Source organism: Pongo pygmaeus, chromosome Y (assembly GCF_028885625.2).
Source record: "Pongo pygmaeus isolate AG05252 chromosome Y, NHGRI_mPonPyg2-v2.0_pri, whole genome shotgun sequence".
Classification (NCBI taxonomy): domain Eukaryota; kingdom Metazoa; phylum Chordata; class Mammalia; order Primates; family Hominidae; genus Pongo; species Pongo pygmaeus.
The window spans coordinates 33,368,166-33,384,603 of NC_072397.2; positions in this window are offsets into that span (position 1 = coordinate 33,368,166).

The window sequence follows — 16,438 nt, forward strand, 5'->3', positions numbered from 1 at the left end:
GAGATGTGTCCTCAGCTTTAAGTTGAGAGAAGACAAATCTGTCTGCCAACGTGCAATACCAATAAGTGTACAACTCTCAGCGAGGAGAAGCTACTCAGGAGGCTGATGCAGGAGAATCACTTGAACATGGGAGGTGGAGGTTGAAGTGAGCTGGGTTCACACCACTGCACTTCGGGCTCATTACAGAGTGAGATTCCATCTCAAAAGTAATAATAATTATTATTTTAACTAGTTTAGAGGAAAACATAAATGTCCTGATGGAGCTAAAAAACACAGGGCAAGAACTTTGCACAGCATACCCAAGGATCAATAGCTGAATTGATGAAGCAGAAGGTAGGATATCACAGATTGAAGATAAACTTAATGAAACAAAGCATGAAGACAAGATTAGAGAAAAAAGAATGAAAAGGAAGAAACAAAGCCTCCCAGAAATATGGGATTATGTGAGAAGCCCAAACCTGTGATGATTTGTATACCCAAAAGTAATGAGGACAATTGAACCAACTTGAAAAACAAACTTCAGGATGTTATGCAGAAGAACTTCTGCAACCTACAAAGACAGTCCAATGTACAAATTCAGGAAATATAGACAACATCACTGAGATACTCCATGAGAAGACAGCCTCAAAGACACACAACTGGCAGATTCTCCAAGGTAGAAAAAAAGGAAAAAAAAATGTTTAGAGCAGCCAGAGAGAAAGATCAGGTTACCTACATAGGGAAGCCCATTAGATTAACAGAAGTTATTTCTGCAGAAACCCTACAAGCCACAAGAGAGAGGCGGCAAATATTCACTGATTTTAAAGGAAATAATTTTTGAACCAGAATTTTATATCCATCCAAACTAAGCTTTATGACCAAAGGAGAAATAAAATAATTTTCAGAGAAGGAAATGTAGAAACATTTTGCCAACCCCATGAATGCCTTACAAGAGCTCCTAAAGGAAACACTAAATATGGAACGGGACATCTGGTACCAGCTACTGCAAAAAATAACAAATATAAAGTCCAACAACACTGAAGAAACTGCATCAAGGATATGCAAAATAACCAGCCAGCATCACCATGCAAGGATCAAATTGACACATAACAATAATAACCTTAAATATAATTAAAGTAAGTGTGCTTTATTCAGGAGACATATCTGATGTGCAAAGGCAGACAGGCTCAAAATAAAACGATGGAAGAATATTTGTTTTTCTTTTTTAAATTGTACTTTACGTTTTACGGCACATGTGCAAAACGTGCAGGTTTGTTACATATGTATACATGTGACCTGTTTGTATGCTGCACCCAGTAACTCGTCATTTACATTAGGTATGTCTGCTAATGCTATCCCTCCCCCCACCCTACAACAGGCCCCAGTATGTGATGTTGCCCTTCCTGTGTCCATGTGTTCTCATTGTTCAATTCCCACCTATGAGTGAGAACATTCAGTGTTTGTTTTTTTGTCCTTGAGATAGTTTGCTGAGAATGATGGTTTACAGCTTCATCTATGTCCCTACAAAGGACATGAACTCACCCTTTTTTATGGCTGCATAGCATTCCATGGTATATATGTGCCACATTTTCTTAATCCAATCTATCTTTGTTGGACGTTTGTGTTGGTTGCAAGTCTTGGCGATTGCAACTGCTGCCACAATAAACGTACATGTGAATGTGTGTTTATAGCAGCATGATTTATAATCCTTTGGGTATATACCCAGTAATGGGATGGCTGGGTCAAATGGTATTTTTAGTTCTAGATCCCTGAGGAATCACCACAGTGACATCCACAATGGTTGAACTGGTTTACAGTCCCACCAACAGTTTAAATGTGTGCCTATTTCTCCATATCTTCTCCAGCACCTGTTTTTTCCTGAATTTTTAATGATCACCATTCTAGCAGGTGTGAGATGGTATCTCATTGTGGTTCTCATTTGCATTTCTCTTTTGGCCAGTGATGATGAGCATTTTTTCATGTGTCTTTTGGCTGCATAAATGTCTTCTTTTGAGAAATGTCTGTTCATATCCTTCGCCCACATTTTTGATGGTGTTGTTTGTTTTTTTCTTGTAAATTTGTTGGAGTTCTTTGTAGATTCTGGGTATTAGCCCTTTGTCAGATGAGTAGGTTGGAAAAACTTTCTCCCATTCTGCAGGTTGCTTGTTCACTCTGATGTTAGATTCTTTTGCTGTGCCGAAGCTCTTTGGTTGCTTTTTCACTCTTGAATTTCAGAGCCTGTTATTTGTCTGTTCAGAGATTCAACTTCTTCCTGGTTTAGTCTTGGAAGGATATATGTGTTGAGGAATTTATCCATTTCTTCTAGATTTTCTACTTTATTTGTGTAGAGGTGTTTATCATATTCTCTGATGGTAGTTTGTGTTTCTGTGGGATCGGTGGTGATATCCCTTTTGTCATTTTTTATTGCGTCTATTTGATTCTTCCCTTTTCTTCTTCAATAGTCTTGCTAGCAGTCTATCAATTTTGTTGATCTTTTCAAAACACCAGCTCCTGGAATCCTTGATATTTTGAAGGGGTTTTTGTGTCTCTATTTCCTTCAGTTCTGCTCTGATCTCAATTATTTCTTGCCTTCTGCTGGCTTTTGAATGTGTTTGGTCTTGCTTCTCTAGTTCTTTTAATTGTCATGTCAGGTTGTCAAATTTGGATCTTTCCTGCTTTCTCCTGTGGGCATTTAGTGCTATAAATTTCCCTGTACACACTGCTTTGAACCTGTCCCAGAGATTTGGGTATATGGTATCTTTGTGCTCATTGGTTTCAAGGAACATCTTTATTTCTGCCTTCATTTCTTTATGTATCCAGTAGTCATTCAGGAGCAGGTTGTTCAGTTTCCATGTAGTTGAGCAGTTTTGAGTGAGTTTCTTAATCCTGAATTCTAGTGTGATTGCACTGCGGCCTCAGAGACAGTTTGTTGTAATTTCTGTTCTTTTACATTTGCTGAGCAGTGCTTCACTTCCAACTATGTGGTCAATTTTGGAATAGACGTGGTGTGATGCTGAAAAGAACGTATATTCTTTTGATTTGGGGTGGAGAGTTCTGTAGATATTTATTAGGTCTGCTTGGTGCAGAGCTGAGTTCAATTCCTGGATGTCCTTGAGAACTTTCTGTCTCGTTGATCTGTCTAATGTTGACAGTGGGGTGTTAAAATCTCCCATTATTATTGTGTGGGAGTCTAAGTCTCTTTGTAGGTCTCTAAAGACTTGCTTTATGAATCTGTGTACTCCTGTATTGAGTACATATATATTTAGGATAGTTAGCTCTTCTTGTTGATTTGATCCCTTTACCATTATGTAATGGCCTTGTCTCTTTTGATCTTTGCTGGTTTAAAGTCTGTTTTATCGGAGACTAGGATTGCAACCCCTGCCTTTTTTGTCTTCCATTTGCTTGGTAGATCTTCCTCCATCCCTTTATTCTGAGCCTATACGTGTCTCTGCACATGAGATGGGTTTCCAGAATAGAGCACACTGATGGGTCTTGACTCTTTATCCAATTTGTCCATCTGTGTCTTTTAATTGGAGCATTTAGCCCATCTACCTTTAAAGTTCATATTGTTATGTGTGAATTTGATCCTGTCATTATGATGTTAGCTGGTTATTTTGCTCATTAGTTGATGCAGTTTCTTCCTAGCCTTGATGGTCTTCACAATTTGGCATGCCTTTGCAGGCTAGCTGTTTTTCCTTTCCATGTTTAGCACTTCCTTCAGGAGCTCTTTTAGAGCAGGCCTGGTGATGACAAAGTCTCTCAGCATTTGTTTGTCTGTAAAGGATTTTATTTGTCCTTCAATTATGAAGCTTAGTTTGGCTGGATATGAAATTCTTGGTTGAAAATTCTTTTCTTTAATAATATTGAATATTGGCCCTCACTCTCTTCTGGCTTGTAGAGTTTCTCCAAGATGTCCGCTGTTAGTCTGATGCACTTCCCTTTGTGGGAGACCCAATCTTCTCTCTGGCTAAACTTAACATTTTTTACTTCATTTCACCTTTGGTGAATCTGACAGTTACGTGTCTTGGAGTTGCTCTTCTCGAGGTGTATTTTTGTGGTATTCTCTGTATTTCCTGAATTTGAATGTTGGACTGCCTTGCTAGATTTGAGAAGTTCTCCTGGAAAATAGTTCCAGTCTCCCCATCACTTTCAGGTACACCAATCAGATGTAGATTTGGTCTTCTCACATAGTCCCATATATTTTGGAGGCTTTGTTCATTTCTTTTTATTCTTTTTTCTCTAAACTTCCCTTCTCACTTAATTCCATTAATTTGATCTTCCATCACTGAAACCCTATCTTCCAGTTGATCAAATTGGCTACTGGGGCTTGTGCATTCATCATGTAGTTCTCATGCCATGGTTGTCAGCTCCATCAGGTCCTTTAAGGACTTCTCTGCATTGGTTATTCTAGTTAGCCATTTATCTATATTTTTTCAAGGTTTTTAACTTCTTTGCCGTGGTTTCAAACTTCCTCCTTTAGCTCGGACTAGTTTGATCATCTGAAGCCTTCTTCTCTCAAGTCGTCAGAGTCATTCTCCATCCAGCTTTGTTCCATTGCTGATGAGGAGCTGTGTTCCTTGGAGGAGGAGAGGTGCTCTGATTTTTAGAGTTTCCAGCTTTTCTGCTGTTTTTTCCCAATCTTTGTGGTTTTATCTAAATTTGGTCTTTGATGATGGTGACGTACAGTTGGGGTTTTGGTATAGATGTCCTTTCTGTTTGTTAGTTTTCCTTCTAACAGTCAGGATCCTCAGCTGCAGGTCTGTTGGAGTTTGCTGGAGGTCCACTCCAGACTGTTTCCCTGGGTATCAGCAGTGGAGGCTGCAGAACAGCAGATATTGGTGAACAGTAAATGTTGCTGCCTGATCGTTCCTCTGAAAGTTTTGACTCAGAGGAGTACCCAGCCATGTGAGGTGTCAGTCTGCACTTACGGGGTTTGCTTCCCAGTTAGGCTATGTGGGTTCAGGGACCCACAGTTAGGCTATGCGGGCTTCAGGGCCCACTTGAGGAGGCTGTCTGTCATTCTCAGATCTCAAGCTGCATGCTGGGAGAACCATCATTCTCTTCAAAGCTGTCAGACAGGGACATTTCAGTCTGCATTGGTTTCTTCTGCCTTTTGTTTGGCTATGCCCTACCCCCAGAGGTGGAGTCTACAGAGGCAGGCACGCCTCCTTGAGCTGCAGTGGGCTCCACCCAGTTCGAGCTTCCTGGCCACTTTCTTTACTTACTGAAGCCTCAGCAATGATGGGCGCCCCTCCCCCAGCCTCGCTGTTGCCTTGCAGTTTGATCTCAGACTGCTGTGCTAGCAATGAGAGAGGCTCCATGGATGTAGGCCCTCCAAGCCAGGTGCGTAATATAATCTCCTGGTGTGCCATTTGTTAAGACCATTGGAAATGTGTGGTATTAGTGTGGGAGTGACCTGATTTTCCAGGTGCCATCTGTCACCCTTTTCTTTGAATAGGAAAGGGAATTCTCTGACCCCTTGTGCTCCCTGGGTGAGGCGATGCCTCTCTATGCTTTGGCTCATGCTCAGTGCACTGCACCCACTGTTCTGCACCCACTGTCTGACACACCCCAGTGAGATGAATTTGGTACCTGAGTTGGAAATGCAGAAATCCCCTCTCTTCCCTGTGGCTCACGCTGGGAGCTGTAGACTGGAGCTGTTCCTATTCAGACATCTTGGCTTCACCCCCCTTCTCTAACTTTTGACAGAAAAGTGTTTGGAATCAGAGTTTTTATCTAATTTTTCAGATCCTACAGTGTCACCTAGTAAGATAGGATTTTTCTCTGTGTAGAGCCTTGTCAGCCTTTTGCCCAAAATGTCCAGTTTCTAACTTTCTCTTCCTCCCATGTCCCACTAATAATTATAAGACTCTGTGTCCCATCTGTAAGCAGAGAATCTCCACTTTCAACTGTCAACAAGATGCTGCTCTTGAGAGACAAATTCCAACCTCATTGCTGAAGTTTTTATAAAAGAAGGAAAGGAATGGAATCTTTTTTTTTTTATTTTTGAGGCAACTGTTCTGCATCCAGCTACATTGCTATCTAAATAAGAAGAGAATGTTAAATTTCCAAGTCAATTCGTCTTATTTATGATGATGTCAATGTTTTGCTAGGACCATAGTAAGGGAAGCCAGGGATAATATAAAGACTCAAACTCTACTAAAGACTCTTGCTGCAATCTAACTACTGCATAATCTCTCTTTGGCTTCCGACATACCTGGAAGTTTTTGGGTTGAATGGGCCTAGGAGACAAACCAGGTATTTTAAATATATATATATATATATATATATATATATATACACACACAGATATATATATATATAAAATTTTATATATCTATAAGGAATTAGGAATTATATGTTACACAAACCTATACACACTTACACACATATATGTGTATACAAATATGTATGTAAACTATGTACGTGTGTGTGTATATATATACACACATTTATAGACAGAGCATGCATATATACATATATATACACACTCATATATATGTGTGTATACGTGTGTGTATATATACACATGTGTTATATATACACAGACATATGTGTGGGTATGTGTATACGTATATACGTACATACACAGATACCATCTATATACACATACCAGAGTGTATAGGTATACATCCATAAACCCTAGGTATTACATATGTGCGTATTACATATGTGCATATTACATACATATATATACACACATACATATGTGTGTGTATGTGTATATGTATATATATACATATATATACACATATATACATATACATATCTATGAACACAAGTGTAAAGCTTCAGCAAAATTTTAGTATCTAAAAACAGACCGTTTTGCTAGCAAATTGCTGCAAGATTTGAGAGCTATTAATGCACAGATTAAATCAATGGGTGCATTACAGCAAGGTCTGCCATTCCTGGCAGCCCTTCCAAGTAATTGACCTCCCATAGTAGTAGATCTTAAGGATTATTTCCTTACTATACCCTTACATGAGAAGGATAAGCAAACTTTTACCCTAAAGCATGCTCACCGGTCCTACGCTATTTCAGCGTTTTGTAGGACAGTCCTTAAAGACGCCTGGTAATATATTTCCTACTGCCTACCTCATTCATTATATAGATGAAATCCTTTTGGCTGCTCCAATGGAAGAGTTATTACCCCAATTGTTGAGAGAAGCAAAACAGGGGGAGATCTCAAAATAGTTCAAGAAAATGGAGAAACAACGTCCTTATACCAATACATAGGCATTATTGTTATTGAAACAAATGTTCGACCTCAGAAAGTAGTCCTCCGTATGGACAGATTACAAACCTTCAATGATTTCCAAGAACTTTTAGGAGATATAAATCGGCTGTGCCCAATCCTAGGTATTGCTACTCATCAACTGAAACACTCAGACACTCCATGGAAATTCTTCATTAGGGGCAATGGGCTTAGGAGATAAACCAGCTGCTCCAGCAACTTACTAAGGAAACAGAAGCTGAGTTACAGCTTGTGGAGCTGATTTGTCAGCAATCACAGCTTGTGGAGCTGATTTGTCAGCAATCACATGCCTCCCAGCTACAGCCACAAAAGCCCTTGTTTCCCTTTATTCTTTCTACCCCCCATTCTCAAACAGGACTTTTAGGCCAGATCATAGAAAAATATGTAATTGTAATAGAATGGCTTTTTTTGAAATTCAATCAGAGAGTAAAGTCTCTACAAGTTTATCTTTCTTTAACTACTCAATGTAAAACAAGGGGTAGGGATAGATCAAAATTGCTTAATAGATATCATCCAGACAAAATTACTGTTCTCCTTTTAGAGTCAGTCTAAAAGCATGAGGAGAAATATTGGATTCCCAACAACAGGCTGCAGCGTGGTAAATGTTGACTGTGTGGCAAATTGTTCTTTCAGATTGTGTAGCAATAATACATACACATTGTCCATCAGACAAAATTTTGCAATTTTAAAAGTTCAACCTTTCATCTTCCCCGTGATTATTCATCACAAGCTCATTTCTGTCAGCCAGACCTACTTACTGATGGCTCTTACAAATGTCGCAAAGCTACTTATGGTAGTAACCATGCTCAAACAACAAAAAAACCCAGAGTTTCAGCTCAACGCTCAGAACTAATGGCAGTTATTCAGGCTTTAGAGCTCTCAGCTTCATCTCTTATTAACACTCTCTGAGATTCAGCCTATGTTGTAAATGTAGCCGGTCATATTGGGACTGCCACTATTAAAAGTACCCTAGAACCAGAGCTGTTTAACTTGTTTTGAAGACTTCAACAAGCTGTTTGCTCTTGTGCTGCTTTTTATATTTCTCATATTTGCTCTCCCACACAACTCCTTACAGCATTTCTAGGTAATAATAGAGCCAATAAACTGATTTTTCCTGCACTTCAACAAGCTCAACCTTCTCATGTATTACTGCATCAAAACTCTGCCTTTACTCATATGTTTCATTTGCCTAACAGCCAGGCTGCAGCCTATGCAAGCCTGTCCTCCTTGTCAGCATGTCACTGGAGTCACACCCATAGAAGGCTGTAACCCATGAGACTTAGCTTCAAATGAAATCTGACAGATGGATCTTACTCACAAAGCTGCCATTGGCAAGTTCTCCTTTGTTCGTGTGACTCCAGACACTTATTCTCATATGCAGCATGCTATACGCAAAGCAGGTGAGACAGCTGGTTATGTATAATGATGTTGTCTGTCATCATTTGCTTGTATGGGGGGTCCCTAAACAATTAAAAACTGACAATGGACACGCTTATGTTAGTCACGCTTTTTAAATTTTTTACAGCTATGGTCAATCACTCATAAAACAGGAATTCCTTACAACCCCCAAGGACAAGGAATTATAGAGCGGGCAAATCAAACATCACAAGGTGTGCTGAAAAAGACAGAAAGGGGAAACAAGAGATCAGTTACCCCCTCAAACAAAATACATTTACTTTTACTTTAATTTTTTTTTTACTTATTTACTTTAAATTTTTTGACTCCTGGCACAGATAGTAAGACTACGGCAGAACGACACTGGTAAATATTATAGGGAAAAAGGAAAGTATACCCAAAAATATTATGAAAATCCCCCTAAGGACGATGGAAAGTCTCAGTAGATTTACTGATGTAAGGACGAGGGCATGCTTGTGTTTTTACAGGAGGTGGATCATCTATGTGGGTGCCTTCAATATGTTTGTGACCATGTAAAGGGAGACTGGAGAGAGCCATGGATCCCAACTATGGATCCGACTCTTTCATTACAAGCCATGAGTCAGTTGAAATTGCTGGAGCGCCAGGGTCAGGCAAACACACCTGACCTCACGTTTATGGCCACGCTACCTGTAACATCCTGTGCAGTAGGTTTTCCTTGTGAAGAGACAAACGCATATTGGGCATATATTCCCAATCCCCCAGTATTATCAACTGTAATTTGGAGTGACATTCCCCCTGACATCTATCGTGATCAGGAAGCACGGGTACCAGCACCCCTAACACCCCATGACAAAGAGTAACTAGACTCTCAGAACAATGATTATCAATTATGCGGCTCCATTGGAGGGACTTCCTTTATGTGTCACCCAGGGTACATCACTCAACTGCAGTGGCCTTGCAAATTAATCCCAAGAATGGCTGAGTTACCATGGAAAAAATGATGTACCTATTAGGCCTTAGCTCTGTTAACATTACTGGTGTAGCTACTAATCACTCCCAGCCCCATCCCCCAAATTGTATTAATTATACAGAATGAGCTCCCTTTGATAATTCTTACCCCCCTCTTTGAACCCAGTGTCTTGGCCCCCAACTAGACAACAGTACATGCTAATGGGAGACATTATTTTCTGGATCCCTGTGGACATTTAGATGGGAGAGATGAGAATCCGACCTCGTGGCATAAACTTTGCTGACACTGGTCAGCATCTCTTCACTATATTGCACTGGGATTCAATCCCAATCTGCAGCAAGTTTCACTTGGCCTGAAACAGGCTTTAGCCCACCTTTGCCTCAATGGCATTACCAAGGAAAGAGAGGTCCAATTCAGGATTCGATAGGGAAGGCAGCACTCTATGAATGGCAGCATTTGTGTCAGAACACTGTCTAATTATAGTAATTCTGCTGAACACAGTTTTAATCTTACCCTTGTAGAAAACATTACCACTCAATTACAATTTGTGTTTTTAAACTTATGTTTTTCTGGCAGCAAAAAGACCAACTCCAGGTAAATGATGCCCAATTGACTTGTGATTCCTGCCAACTGTTTTATTCCCTTAATCATAGCACAGTACAAACATACAGCATAACCACCCTAGTAATTCTAGGTCACAATCCTGGATTATGGATTCCCGTAAATCTATCTGAGCCTTGGGTGGCCACCTCTCATTTCCATTTTGTAAACTTTTTTTCTTACTCAGCTTATTCTTTGTGCTTGTAGAGCTTAAGGCATGAAAATTTTTGTAATTCTCCTTAGGTAAATTAATAACTTCTGTTGTGGTGTCCTTAGTAGCAATGTGCAGCTCCATTCAAACAGCTCAACATGTAGAAAATTGGATGTGTACAGCTGACCACGCATGGATGTTTAAAAATAAAACTAACACTGAGATACACACGGAATTAGCAATGTTAAAGACTACAGTTCTGTGGCTAGGAAACCAAGAACAAACTTGTAGTTGTGGCAGCAATTGCATTGTCATTTTAAGCATACTCATATTTGTGTAATCAATTTGGAATAAAACCAAAGGGAATAGCCATGGAAACTTGATTTACAAAGTAAAATTCTTAACTTGAATAAGCATACTCAAGTATTTCAGCCATCTCTGAGAACTCGGGCATAATTCCTGCAAGGTTTAGAGAACCTTAACCTTTGGTCCCCCTCCAAACATCACCTCAATGTCTTTTTTGTGATTATCAGAGTAATGTTATTATGTCTCTGTTTTATGTTCATTGTCTGTAAAAGCAGCTGGACTACGAAACAGAAGTTGAGAGCTGCACAGCCTGCAATTATCTTTACTCAATTAATGCAAAAACAAACAGGAGAAGACGTTGGAGGCCAAAAGAATGAGGGTTGTGACCAACTCAGTAATGACTGGAGGGTCTATGAACAGAGAGGGAACTGTTCTCATGAAAGCAGCATGTTGGCAACCTGACACACCATGTCTGGTGCCAGAAGGAATGCTGAGGGCAGTCATGCCCCAAGCATAGTATTTCTTGTGGTAATATATAGGAACATCTGAAGCCTGTAGTATAAAGAAAGCAATTATGTGACGTTGTGATAAATCAAGAAGCTGACCAACAATTACCTTTCCTCCCTGTTGATTCTGCCTAATAAATATCAAGGCCTGTAGAAGCACAGGGACTTTGGTGACTAGAATAAATGAGCCCCCTGTCCCCTCTTTTAAAACAGATCTTTTTTGTCTTTGTCTACATTTCTACATTGAACCCCCTTCGTTTCATCCCATAGTAACTGACTGCCACGCTGTCTCTAATAAAAATAGAAAAAAATAGAAAAAGAAAAGAAAAAGGTGAACTTGTTGGCAGGCACATGTAATCCAAGCTACTCAGGAAACTGAGGCAGAAGAATCCCTTCAACATAATAGACAAAAGTTGCAGTGGGCCAAACTCACTCCTTTGCACACCAGACTGGGTGACAAGGTGTGACTCCATCTCAAAAAAAGCAAAAGAACAAAACAAAACAAAACAAAACTATGTCTGATTAAGAGAACCCCCCCCCCAAAAAAAAAGCTACACACTGAGAAAAATTTAGGAAACACATCTGAAAAGTGACTTTTATGCAAAACATACAAAGAAATAAGATGACCCAATTAATAAGTAGAGGCCTGAATAGATACATCACGAAAAAAGACATGGAAATGGAAAACCTGGCACACAAAATGCTCCTTGCTGAGCCTCTGTTACTGCTTCTGAAGGTTGAGGCTCCAAGCCATTTCCTGAGGAGCAGCAGTGGCTGCCAGAGTGGCAGTGGCTCCAAAGATCATCCCCAACTATGCCAGCTCTACCCTTCCTCCAGATTCCAAGGATTTCCCAGCCATTGAACATGCTCAACAGGAAAGAGCCAGAAGCTGGATATTTTATTTCACAACTTTTCTTAAAATTCTGGATGCCAACAAGTATCCTTTGGTTGGAAGTTTTATATTTATCCTAACAATCTTGAGGCACTGACAAGTATAAGGAAAGATGATTTTCGACCTACATTTGATTCCATAAAGAACTAAAAGAATTGGTGTGGCCAGGCATGGTGGTTCACACTGGTAATCCCAGCAGTTTGGGAGGCTGAGCCAGGTGGATTTCCTTAGGTCAGGTGTCTGAGATCATCCTGGTCAACATGGTGAAACAAGCTCTCTACTAAAAATGTAAAAAATTAGCCAGTAGTGGTGGCTGGGTCCATAAACCCTGATCCTCAGGAAACTAAGACAAGAGAATTTCATGAACCCGGGAAGCTGAGGTTACCAAAGCCGAGATCATGTCATTGCACCCCAGCCATTTGAACAGACCAAGACTCCATCTCAAAACAAACAAAAAAGCAATACAGAACAAAACAAAAGAAAACAAAAAGGATTCAATTACATTTTTAGGCACTTATTTTAGAATGCTTGGTACAATGCATTATTATTTTGGTATTCTCAAGACAGAAAACACAGTAACAGTAGTAAGTAAAAGCCAAATAGCAAGTCATTACAAATTCATGGGATTAATTTCATCTGTCATTCCTTCTGGATTTTATTTAAAATGTGTAATTCTGAAATAATTACTTGTGATATGTAAATGCAAAAAGAAACAGCAGTTAGTGAACCATTATTAAATGAATCTCAGTCTTCAAATTTGATTCTGATGCAGTGGAATGTTTTGTGAAAGATGAAAAACTAACAGACCAAACACATGTGATTTCAAATTTTGGCCTACTTTTGTAGAAGCAGATTTAAGAGCCAAAACCTTCATAGTTCTAATTTTTATCAGTGATTCAGCATTGCAAGATATGTAGTGAAGCTGACATCAGAGCTTTTTTTCAATTCCAACAGAAACTAGTTTGTACTCTGGACATTCGTGTTTCTCCCTTGTAATCCATAAAGAAATCACTTGATTGAAAGGGACTTTTACACAGGGAAAAATCATGCTCATACACCACATTGTCTTATTACCTACAGTTCACTATTTTATTGTAGTCACCAGAAGATTAGAAAAAATAGCAGATAAATGACTATGTGCACTAGAATAATTTTATCATTTTTTACTAAGTACAGCTGGCAGTACATTTTTAAAAATTTGTTTTCTGTAGCACAACACATGTATGCTTTTTGGCAGCAATCATAGATTAATGAACAAACAATAACAACAAAATCATGCTCAACAATACCTGCCATTCGGGGAAGGCAAATTAAAATAAAAGTGAGAGCGCTAAACAGCTATATTATGTCTAAATTTCTTTTTAAATATAATCAAAACTGCAACAGAAAATCTCATCCGTTGTTGAGCTGAAGGAATGCATAATTGTACAGCAACTTTAACATATGGTTGTTTTCTTCTGCCACAGTTTGGCAGTTTTTTCCAAAGGTAAACATGGTCTCATCATATAGGCTAACAATTGCACACTTAGGTATCTAGACAACTGATTTGGAAACTCACATCTAAACAACAACCACATGCGTTTGTGTATAGCTGCTCTCTTGACAGTGGCCAAATATTTTAAGGAATCAGGATGCCCTTCAATATTAAACAAGCCGGGTAAATTCATAAAATGAAATACTATTCATCAAAAGAAAAGGAGTGATTTATGAAGTCATGCAAAGCCATGGATGAATCAGGCATAAATAAAGCTAAGTGATAAGAGCCACTCTGAAGAGATGACATATTGTATGATTTCATTTCTATTATATTACAGAGAAGAAATATTTCTAGAGACAGTAAGCAGACTTGTAAATTACAGTTGCTTTTAGTGGGCAGGTAGTGAGTTGAAAAGGAGAATGCAATGATGGAAAGAAGCACAAATGGGCCAGTTGAGAAGGGACTCATTCTGCTTGATGAGATCATGCTGAGTGTGTGGAAGAGCCAGGAGTCTGTATACTTGTGTGAATAAATAAATAGTCTTCTACTCATGATAGGAGAGGAACGTCTTCTTTTATCACACGTGCAACTAATTTAGGACAATTTCTGAGGAAGCTTTTGTTGTAAGTGGAAAAACATACATAAACAAATGTACCACTTCAAACATTTTTGAGTGTATAATTTGGAAGCATTAACTGTGCTCAAATTGTGCAACCATCACCACCATTTCACAATGTACAAGGGTTCCAATTTCTCCACATACTCTCAAACTTTTCTTCAAAAAAAAAGAAAAATTCCAATGGTGATAAAGCAGTAATCTCATTGTGGTTTAGATATTCATGTATTAAGTGGTTAGCGATTTTGAACATCTTTTCATGTGCTTATTGGCTATGGATTTGTAAATGATTTCTTGGCTATATCACTGAATGAACACAAAACATAAGAAAAAATAGATCAGTTGAGCTTCGTCAAAACTAAACAGTTTCGTGCATTAAAGGTCACTGTCAGTATAGTGGAAAGAAAACCAATAGCATGGGAGAAAATATTTGCAAGTCATATATGGCAAATATTCAAATCAACCACTTGGATCTCTTCCAAATGCACTCTTCATTTTTTCTTACTCTAAAACATTTTAAATAAGCATCCACTTTTTCTGTGAAACCTTTCTCAGTCTCCTTTGCTACTTTGTTCCCCTCAGTCGAATTCTTTCTTCTGAGGAGGCAAGATTTGACGTTACTGCAGACCGTGATATATTTGATGCCAGTAACTCAGATAAGTTCCACTGGTAACAGGTCGAGGAGCTGCTGGACAGGGTGGCAGGAGTTCATGTCTAGTGTGTGGCTGCCCTGGCTGCAGGCAGTTCTGGACTGTGGAGGGACCAGAACCCCATGCTACAAACACTCTGTGGAAAGAGAGCTCACATTGCTGAGGGAATGCTGAGGAAGAAATTTTGTCTTTTTAGTGAGGTCAAATTCCTTCACATAATATACAATTAACTGTTGCTTAATGAATTCCTTAGTGATCCTTAGTATGTGCATATGTGTGTGCAACTACCGCATCTTAGTTCCAATTATTCCTAATTACTTTCATTATTCCAAAAGGAAATACCCTATTTATTAAGAAGCTCGTACCCAATATCTCCTCTTCCTGACACCAGCAACCAATAATCTGCATTTTGTCTCTGTGGATTTACCTATTTTAATATTTATATAAATAAAATCAGACACTATGTGACTTTTGCGTTCAGCTTCTTGAGCCAAAATTTACATTTCTTCACATTGCAGCGTTAGAGTTGTAATACTTTTCACAGCTGAATAGTATGCCGCTGTATGGACATACTACATTTTGTTTCTTATTTTCTGTTGGTGGACATTTATTTGGTGTGTTTGCAGATTTTAGTTATTGTGAATGCTGCTATGAACATATGTATACATGTTTTTGTTTGAATGCTTCTTTTACACTTTTTGTGTATGTAGCTTGGAGTTGATTTTGGGGGTTGTATGGTAATTTTATATTTAGCTTTTGCAGAACCACCAAACTATTTTCCTCGGCAGCTGCAGCATTTTTCTTTCACATATTCCCACTTCCATTTCAACAATTGTTAGTTTTTTTTTTTTTTTTGCAATTATAATGGGTGTGAAGAGGTATCTTACTGTAGTTTTGACTTGCATTTCCCCTAGTTTAAAATGTGCAGGGGGCGTAAGTGTTGGAGGAGAAAGAGGTAGGCTGAGAACAGCCATGTGGAGAGGATAGGCAAGTTCCAGGGGAGACAGTGGCTGTGGCAAATCTGCCCGGTCTCAGCTCCAGCAGTGAATGGAAAGCGAGCCCGTGATTGTAGTGTGGATTTTCTCACAATCTAGATGTTTCAGCAAGGAGAGTGTGTGATTCGGGGTACTGTGCCCCATCTTCTCCTAGGTCCCCTATAATTCAGTCCTCACTAGGCCCTTGCCTGGAGCCAACCTGGTCTCTGCTCCCAGACAAAGGAGACCCTCATGCCCTGGGAACCTGATTCTGGTGGCCACTAATGGACACAGGCCTGGAGGGAGGAGCACAGCCCATATGTGCTACAACAAAGACTGTAAAGTACAGAACTGGACACTACATTTAGCCCAGTCACCCCAGGCCACATGAACCAGGCTCACCACTCATGGGCCTCAGCCTCCCTCTTTGAGAAATGAACTGCCACAACCATCAATCTCAACAGCTTTTCCATGATTCAATAGGAAAAGCAACTTGGAATTCTGCTGATTTTAAATGCTGCTGTCATTCCAGGTCTCACACAACCCTAGCGCCAGAGACTGAAGTCAGAGTCTGCAGGTTGCCTTCTCCTGCTGCTGTGGGAGAGTGTGTCAACTCAATCTCCACTTGTGGCTGGTACACAGAGTGCTTGACCACCAACATTTAATTATTTCCACTTTTACCTCT